Source organism: Triticum aestivum, chromosome 1A (genome assembly GCF_018294505.1).
Source record: "Triticum aestivum cultivar Chinese Spring chromosome 1A, IWGSC CS RefSeq v2.1, whole genome shotgun sequence".
NCBI lineage: Eukaryota > Viridiplantae > Streptophyta > Magnoliopsida > Poales > Poaceae > Triticum > Triticum aestivum.
The window spans coordinates 535,479,572-535,489,984 of record NC_057794.1 but is presented as its reverse complement, the minus strand read 5'-3'; positions in this window follow the sequence as shown (position 1 = coordinate 535,489,984).

The following is a 10,413-nucleotide window of genomic DNA, read 5'->3' as shown; positions in this document are numbered from 1 at the left end:
GCATACTAAAGTCACAGCAACATCAATCTCAGAACATAGTGGATACTAGGGATCAAACCCTAACAAAACTAACTCGATTACATGATAGATCCCATCCAACCCATCACCATCCAGCAAGCCTACGATGGAATTACTCATGCATGGCGGTGAGCATCATGAAATTGGTGATGGAGGATGGTTGATGATGACGATGGCGACGGATTCCCCTCTCCGGAGCCCCGAACAGACTCCAGATCAGCCCTCCCGAGAGGTTTTAGGGCTTGGCGGCGGCTCCGTATCGTAAAACGCGATGATTTCTTCTCTCTGATTTTTTTCTCCCTGAAACACAATATATGGAGTTAGAGTCGGAGAGGCAACAGGGGGCCCACGAGGTAGGGGGCGCGCCCTCACCCTTGTGGAGAGGTGGTGGGCCCCCTGGCCTTCATCTTTTGTAGGTATTTTTCATATTTTCTGAAAAGTTGCTCCGTGAAGTTTCAGGTCATTCCGAGAACGTTTGTTTCTACACATAAATAACACCATGGTAATTCTGCTGAAAACAGCGTCAGTCCGGGTTAGTTCCATTCAAATCATGCAAGTTAGAGTCCAAAACAAGGGCAAAAGTGTTTGGAAAAGTAGATACGACGGAGACATATCAACTCCCCCAAGCTTAAACCTTTGCCTGTCCTCAAGCAATTCAGTTGATAAACTGAAAGTGATAAAGAAAAACTTCTACAAACTCTGTTTGCTCTTGTTGTTGTAAATATGTAAAGCCAGGATTCAAGTTTTCAGCAAAGATTATAACTAACCACATTCGCAATAACGCTTAGGTCTCAAGTTTACTCATATCAATAGCATAATCAACTAGCGAGCCATAATAATACATCTCGGATGACAACACTTTCTCAAAACAATCATAATATGATATAACAAGGTGGTATCTCGCTAGCCCTTTCTGAGACCGCAAAACATAAATGCAAAGCACCTTTAAAGACCAAGGACTGACTAGACATTGTAATTCATGGTAAAAGAGATCCAGTCAAGTCATACTCAATGTAAATTAACAATAATGAATGCAAATGACAACGGTGCTCTCCAACTGGTGCTTTTTAATAAGAGGATGATGACTCAGCATAAAAGTAAATAGATAGGCCCTTCTCAGAGGGAAGTAGGGATTTGTAGAGGTGTCAGAGCTCGGTTTTGAAACAGCGGTGAATAATATTTTGAGCGGTATACTTTCATTGTCAACATAACAACCAAGAGATGGCGATATCTTCCATGCTACACACATTATAGGCGGTTCCCAAATAGAATGGTAAAGTTTATACTCCCCCTTCCACCAACAAGCATCAATCCATGGCTTGCTCGAAACAACGAGTGCCTCCAACTAACAAGAGTCCCAGGGGGAGTTTTGTTTGCAATTATTTTGATTTAGTTTGCATAAAGCATGGGACTGGGCATCCCGGTGACCAGCCATTTATCTCATGAGTGAGGAGCGGAGTCCACTCCTCTTGAGAATAACCCGCCTAACATGGAAGATACAGACAGCCCTAGTTGATACATGAGCTATTCGAGCATACAAAACAGGATATTTATTTGAAGGTTTAGAGTTTGGCACATACAAATTTACTTGGAACGGCAGGTAGATACCGTATATAGGTAGGTATAGTGGACTCATGTGGAATAACTTTGGGGTTTAAGGAGTTGGATGCACAAGCAGTATTCCCGCTTAGTACAGGTGAAGGCTAGCAAAAGACTGGGAAGCGACCAGCTAGAGAGCTACAACAGTCATGAACATGCATTAAAATTAATCAACACCGAATGCAAGCATGAGTAGGATATAATCCACCATGAACATAAATATCGTGAAGGCTATGTTGATTTTGTTTCAACTACATGCGTGAGCATGTGCCAAGTCAAGTCACTTAAATCATTCAGAGGAGGATACCACCCTATCATACCACATCATAACCATTTTAATAGCATGTTGGCATGCAAGGTAAACCATTATAACTCATAGCTAATCAAGCATGGCATAAGAAACTATGATCTCTAGTTGTCATTGCAAACATGTTTATTCATAATAGGCTGAATCAGGAACGATGAACTAATCATATTTACAAAAACAAAAGAGGTCGAGTTCATACCAGCTTTTCTCATCTCAGCTAGTCCATCATATATCATCATAATTGCCTTTCACTTGCACGATCGAATGATGTGAATAATAATAATAGTGCACGTGCATTGGACTAAGCTGGAATCTGCAAGCATTCAATAAACAGGAGAAGACAAGGCAATATGGGCTCTTTTGCCAGATAAGCAATAATGCATATAAGAGCCACTTCAACAATTTAATTATGGTCTTCTCCTATCGACCCCAAAGAACAGAAAAGAAATAAAACTATTTACATGGGAAAACTCCCAACAAGCAAAAGAAGAACAAGAAATCTTTTTGGGTTTTCTTTTTAATTACTACTACAAGCATGGAAATTAAACTGATTAAAAGCTACAACTGTTTTTTTTGGTTTTTCTTAAGGTTTATTAAACACACAAGAAAAAAGCATAAAAAGGAAAGAAATTAGCATGGATGATACAAGGAAAAAGTATGAGCACCGACATCTAGCAATGAGTGTGTGAACATAAATGTAATGTCGGTGAGAAATACTTACTCCCCCAAGCTTAGACTTTTGGCCTAAGTTGGTCTATGGCCACGGCTGGCCTGGCGGATATCCATAGTAAAAGTTGGGGTCGTACTGAGAAGCAGCGGCTGTCGCCTCCCGAGTTGCAGCGTGGCGACGAGCGGCCTCCGCCCTCCTCTCGTACTCATCTGCCTCCTCTCTGGTAATAACATATCTTCCTTTTTCCTGATAATCAAAGAAGGCAGGAGCAGGGAGAGTAATATGGACAACACGACGTCTGTCAAAGATTAAACGATACTGGAGAGGTGATTCATTCCTCTCGACAAACTGGTGGTGAACCATAGCATTAAAGTCTAGGTAAGCAGGAGGTAGTTCAATATCATCTTCACGTATGGCTATACCAAGAAAATTAGCTATGTGGGTTGCATAAATTCCACCAAAGAAATCTCCATTAAATCTATTAAGATGCAACCTACGTGCAACAATGGCTCCTAAATTATAAGATTTGTCTCCTAACATAGCACTCCTAAGAATACTGAAGTCAGGGACACACATGTGACATGCCTCATCTTTACCATTAATGCATCTACCTATGAAGAGAGCAAAATAATGTATAGCGGGAAAGTGAATGCTCTCTATGGTGGCTTGTGTTATATCTCTAGATTCTCCCACAGTTATACTAGCAAGAAAATCTCTAAATTCATATTTGCGAGGATCCCTGATACTACCCCATTGTGGAAGTTTGCAAGCGGTGGTAAAATCCTCTAAGTCCATAGTGTAAGAATTTTCATAAAGATCAAACAGGACAGTTGGAGAATTACTTGAAGATGAAAATTCAAACCTCCTCACAAAGGAACTAGTGAGATGGTGATACTGGCTGCACTTTTCTTCCTTGAAGCTCACAAGATCAACGTTACGCAAATATGTGTTAAATTCTTCCTTAATTCTCGCTCGATCCATAAAGTTTTCAGAAGGCCACTCACAAGGACGCACTAGAGCATCTCTTGGTGGCTCTTCATCAGCATCACGCATTGCAAGCCTGGGTCCTTGCTTCCTTGAAGAACCACCTTGGAACATTTTCCTAAGCATATTTCTTCCTCTGAAAAATTTCTGAATTTTTTTGTAACTTCAAAATAAAAGTAAACCAAACTCAATAATATTGATAGCAACTACTCCTACAAGTGCCTAGGGCCTATCATGCATCAAAACTACTTTTGACCATATACATTTGACATGCAAGCTCAAGAACCGGGTCACCTAAGTAGCAAAAATTTGCAATGAATAAAGCACACGAACAAAAACTAATTGGACAAATGGAGGAGTCACATACCAAGGAACAATCTCCCCAAGCAGTTTTGTGAGAGGTGCTTTGAGCAAGGATATCAAAAATGGCAGCAAAGTGAGCTAGAACTCGTGCTTGAGCTGGATATTCATGTTTGTGGGAGGAAGAAGGAGTGTATGGGTATAGGAATAAGTGGAGGAGGGCCACCATGGGCCCACGAGGCAGGGGGCGCGCCCTAGGGGGTAGGGCACACCCTCCACCCTCGTGGGCAGGTGGTTGACCCCTCCTGCTGTGTTCTCAGTGCCAAATATTCTCAAATATTCTAGAAAAAATCATATTTAAATTTCAGGGCATTTGGAGAACTTTTATTTTCGAGGTATTTTTATATTGCACGGATAATCAGATAATAGACAGAAAAATATTTATTTTTATTTTATTTAATATAAATAACAGAAAGTAAAAGTGGGGTACATAAGGTTGTGCCTTCTAGTTTCATCCATCTCATGATCATCAAAAGGAATCTGCTAACAAGGTTGATCAAGTCTTGTTAACGAACTCATTCCGAATAACATGGAACCGGAGAAATTTCGAATAACACTATGTTACCTCAATGGGGATATGCACATCCCCAATAATAAGAATATCATATTTATTCTTGATAGTAGGAAGAGGAAATTCAAAACCTCCAAATATAATCGATGGGATTTTTCCAATAGAGTTGATACTATGAACTTGAGGTTGTTTCCTCGGAAAGTGTACCGTATGCTCATTACCATTAACATGAAAAGTGATATTGCCTTTAGTGCAATCAATAACAGCCCCTGCAGTATTCAAAAAGGGTCTTCCAAGAATAATAGACATACTATCGTCCTCGGGAATATCAAGAATAACAAAGTCCATTAAAATAGTAACATTCGCAACTACAACAGGCACATCCTCACAAATACCGACAGGTATAGCACTTTATTTATCAGCCATTTGCAAAGATATTTCAGTAGGTGTCAACTTATTCAAATCAAGTCTACGATATAAAGAGAGAGGCATAACACTAACACCGGCTCCAAGATCACATAAAGCAGTTTTAACATAGTTCCTTTTAGTGGAGCATGGTATAGTGGGTACTCCTGGATCTCCAAGTTTCTTTGGTATTCCACCCTTAAAAGTATAATTAGCAAGCATGGTGGAAATTTCAGCTTCCGGTATCTTTCTTTTATTAGTAACAATTTCTTTCATGTACTTAGCATAAGGATTCTTTTAAGCATATCAGTCAATCGCATACGCAAAAAGATAGGTCTAATCATTTCAGCAAAGCGCTCAAAATCCTCATCATCCTTTTTCTTGGATGGTTTGGGAGGAAAAGGCATAGGTTTCTGAACCCAAGGCTCTCTTTCCTTACCATGTTTCCTAGCAACAAAGTCTTTCTTATCATAACGTTGATTCTTTGATTGTGGGTTATCAAGATCAACATCAGGTTCAGTTTCTATATCATTATCATTACTAGGTTGAGCATCATCATGAACATTATCATTGACATTATCACTAGACTCAGGTTCATTACCAGATTGTGTTTCAGCATCAGAAATAGAAATATCATTTGGATTCTCAGGTGTTTCAATAACAGGTTCACTAGAAGCATGCAAAGTTCTATCATTTTTCTTTTTCTTCCTTTTAGAAGGACTAGCTGCATCCACATTATTTCTCTGAGAATCTTGCTCAATTCTCTTAGGGTGGCCTTCAGGATACAAAGGTTCCTGTGTCATTCTACCACCTCTAGTCATAACTCTAATAGCATTATCATTATCCTTACTATTCAATTCACTGAGCAAATCATTTTGAGCTTTAAGTACTTGTTCTACTTGAATGATAACCATAGAAGCATGTTTACTAATAAGTTTAAGTTCACATTTGACATTAGCCATATAATAACCCAAGTGTTCAAGCATATTTGAATTGTATTTCAATTGTCTACCAAAATAAGCATTAAAATCTTCTTGCTTAACCATAAATTTAGCAAACTCATCTAAGCATGGGCTAGCAAACTTAGTAAATGGAATTTCAGCTTTATCATATCTATAGAGAGAATTTACCTTTACTACCTGTGTCGAGTTATCAAGACCATGAGTTTCTTCAATAGGTAAAGGATTAAGATCATATGTTTCTTCAATAGGCGGTAAATTAAGACCATGTATTTCTTCAATAGGAGGTAAATTCTTAACATCTTCAGCTTTAATACCTTTTTCTTTCATAGATTTCTTCGCCTCTTGCATATCTTCAGGACTGAGAAACAGAATACCCCTCTTCTTCGGAGTTGTTTTAGGAATAGGCTCCGGAATTGGATCCGGAAGTGTCCAATTATTTTCATTTGTCAACATATTATTCAATAGAATTTCAGCTTCATCCGGTGTTCTTTCCCTGAAAACAGAACCAGCACAACTATCCAGGTAATCTCTAGAGGCATCGGTTAGTCCATTATAAAAGATATCAAGTATTTCATTTTTCTTAAGAGGATGATCAGGCAAAGCATTAAGTAACTTGAGAAGCCTCCCCCAAGCTTGTGGGAGAATTTGCACAAAATTATATATATATATCCCTTAAAGCAGTTTGTTTCTTATGAGCAGGGAAATATTTAGCAGAGAAGTAATAAATCATATCCTGGGGACTACGCACACAACCAGGATCAAGAGAATTAAATCATATCTTAGCATCACCCTTTAATGAGAATGGAAATATTTAAAGGATATAAAAGTAACGAGTTTTCTCATCAGTAGTGAACAGGGTGGCTATATCATTTAATTTAGTAAGATGTGCCACAACAGTTTCTGATTCATAGCCATGAAAAGGATCAGATTCAACCAAAGTAATTATATCAGGATCAACAGAGAATTCATAATCCTTATCAGTAACAAAGATAGGTGAAGTAGCAAAAGCATGGTCAAGTTTCATTCTAGCATTAAGAGATTGCTGCTTCCATTAAGCTAATAACCTCTTGAGCTCGTATCTATCTTTGCAAGCTAAAATAGCTAAAGAAGCTTCTTTATCAAAAACATAACCCTCAGGAATAACAGGTGAGTCTTCATCATCACTTTCATCAATATTATCAAATTCAATATTTTCATTCTCTCTAGCCCTAGCAAGTTGTTCATCAAGAAATTCACCAAGTGGCACAGTAGTATCAAGCATAGAAGTGGTTTCATCATAAGTATCATGTATAGCAGAAGTGGCATCATCAATAACATGCGACATATCAGAACGAATAGAAAAAGCAAGTTGAGTTGTCGCAAGCTTACTCAAAACAGAAGGTGAATCAAGTGCAGAGCTAGATGGCAGTTCCTTACCTCCCCTCGTAGTTGAGGGATAAATCTTAGTTCTTGGATCTTTCAAGTTCTTCATAATGATAAGCAGATATATATCCCAAGTGACTCAAAGAATAGAGCTATGCTCCCCAGCAACGGCACCAGAAAATAGTCTTGATAACCCACAAGTATAGGGGATCGCAACAGTTTTCGAGGGCAGAGTATTCAACCCAAATTTATTGATTCGACACAACGGGAGCCAAAGAATATTCTCAAGTATTAGCAGCTGAGTTGTCAATTCAACCACACCTGGAAACTTAGTATCTGCAGCAAAGTACTTAGTAGCAAAGTAATATGATAGTAGTGGTAATGGTAGCAAAAGGTAACAGTAGCAAAAGTAATGTTTTTGGTATTTTGTAGTGATGATAGCAATAGCAACGGAAAAGTAAATAAGCGAAGAACAATATATGGAAAGCTCGTAGGCAATGGATCAGTGATGGAGAAGTATGCCGGATGCGGTTCATCATGTAACAATCATAACTTAGGGTGACACAGAACTAGCTCCAGTTCATCAATGTAATTTAGGCATGTATTCCGAATATAGTCATGCGTGCTTATGGAAAATAACTTGCATGACATCTTTTGTCCTACCCCCCCATGGCAGCGGGGTCCTAACGGAAACTAAGGGATATTAAGGCCTCCTTTTAATAGAGTACCGGAACAAAGCATTAACACATACTGAATACATGAACTCCTCAAACTACGGTCATCACCGGTAAGTATCTCGATTATTGTCACTTCAGGGTTAATGGATCATAACACATAATAGGAGACTATAGACTTGCAAGATAGGATCAAGAACTCTCATATATTGATGAAAACATAATAGGTTCAGATCTGAAATCATGGCACTCGGGCCCCAGTGACAAGCATTAAGCATAGCAAAGTCATAGCAACATCAATCTCAGAACATAGTGGATACTAGGGATCAAACTCTAACAAAACTAACTCGATTACATGATAGATCCCATCCAACCCATCACCGTCCAGCAAGCCTACGATGGAATTACTCATGCACGGTAGTGAGCATCATGAAATTGGTGATGGAGGATGGTTGATGATGACGATGGCGACGGATTCCCCTCTCCGGAGCCCCGAGAGGTTTTAGGGCTTGGCGGCGGCTCCATATCGTAAAACGCGATGAATTCTTCTCTCTGATTTTTTTCTCTCCGAAACCAAATATATAGAGTTGGAGTTGAGGTCGGAGGAGCTCCAGGGGGCCCACGAGGTAGGGGGTGCGCCCCCCACCCTCGTGGACATGTGGTGGCCCCCCTGGCCTTCATCTTTTGCAAGGATTTTTTATTATTTCCGAAAAGTTGTTCCGTGAAGTTTCAGGTCATTCCGAGAACTTTTGTTTCTGCACATAAATAACACCATGGCAATTCTACTGAAAATAGCGTCAGTCCGGGTTAGTTCCATTCAAATCATGCAAGTTAGAGTCCAAAACAAGGGCAAAAGTGTTTGGAAAATTAGATACGAAGGAGACGTATTAGCGGGTCCCGCGCCCGTCGGCCGACGTGGGTCGTGTCGTTTGTAGCACACGGGTTGGACCAGAAACCGGGCCCCCAAAGACCCAATAGGAGGCGGACAGGCGGCACCGCGTGACTCGCTTGGGTTGATGGAGACACCGTCGTGAATCGCTGGTGGCCGCATGGCACACGCGGGCTCGCTCGCCGCGCGCGCGCTGTCGGTGGCTCCACGCGCAGCTGATGGCACGGATTCCTGAGGGGATTCTGCCCCTTGCCAGCAGCGGCGGATCCCGAGGACGATCTACTGGGCAGGTCTGCCTCTGCCACGGGAACTGATCCCGAGGTGGATTTGTTCCCTGGTTTGGGGCACATGAAATATGGCCCGTGCACTTCATTTTCTTCATCATTTTGCATTCCGTTTTCTTCTACAACATCACACAACTCATGCACAATGGTTTGAGGGTTAGTCAACATATGATCATCATGGCTTCGTTCCCCTTCATCAAGGCCGGTGAGAGAAGATGGTAGAAGGAGGATTTCTTTACGGAGTAAAGCACCGGTGTTAGGATGAAGGTCGGCAAAGGGAAATTTCTTCTCATCAAACACAACATCACGGGAAATATAAACGCACCCGGTGGAAACATCTAGGCACTTAACACCCTTGTGTTGGGCACTATAGCCAAGAAAAACACATTGTTTAGATCTGAACATGAGTTTGCGAGAGTTGTAGGGACGAAGGTTGGGCCAACATGCACAACCAAAGACACGTAGAGATATGTAGTTGGGCTTGACATGAAGAAGCCGTTCTATGGGGGTTTCATTGTTTATGACATGGCTTGGGAGCATATTGATGATATGAACAACGGTGAGGAACGCTTCATCCCAAAACTTGAGAGGCATGGAAGCACCGGCTAAAAGAGCTAGACTAGCTTCAACTATATGCCTATGCTTGCGTTCGGCAGAACCGTTTTGTTGGTGAGCATGAGGGCATGACACATGGTGTGAAATGCCAAGTGTTTGGAAGAAGGAATTTAATTTCTCGTATTCCCCTCCCCAGTCGGATTGGACAGCAATGATCTTGCTATCGAACTTGCGTTCAACAAGTGCTTGAAAGTTTTTGAACACTTGAAAAACGTCGGATCGTTTCTTAAGAAGATAGATCCAAGAAAATTTTCTATAGTCATCAATGAAACTTACATAGTACATGTGCCTACCAACAGAACTAGGAGCAGGGCCCCAAACATCGGAGAAAATTAATTGCAATGGTTGAGTAGAGACACTTGTAGAAATAGGATAAGGTAATTGATGACATTTTGCTCTTTGGCAAGAATCACAAATAGTTTCAACATTCCGCTCACCAACAAATGGGAGCTTATTTTTCCTAAGCAAACATTCAACAAGAGGAAAAGAGGCATGCCCTAAACGATCGTGCCAATGTGTTGAAGAAAGTTTGACAACACCATAGGCTTGTTTATCGAATCTCCTAAGCTCCGGAATCAACGGGTAAAGCCCTCGAACGCATCTACCTCGATATAGTACCTTCTTCGTGGCCTGATCCTTTATCAAAAAGAAAAATGGATGGAATTCAATAAAGACATGATTGTCAATGGTAATGCGATGAACGGATAGGAGATTTTTGTTGGCACTAGGAACATGCAAAATTTTGTGAAGATGAATTTTACGAGAAGGGGTAC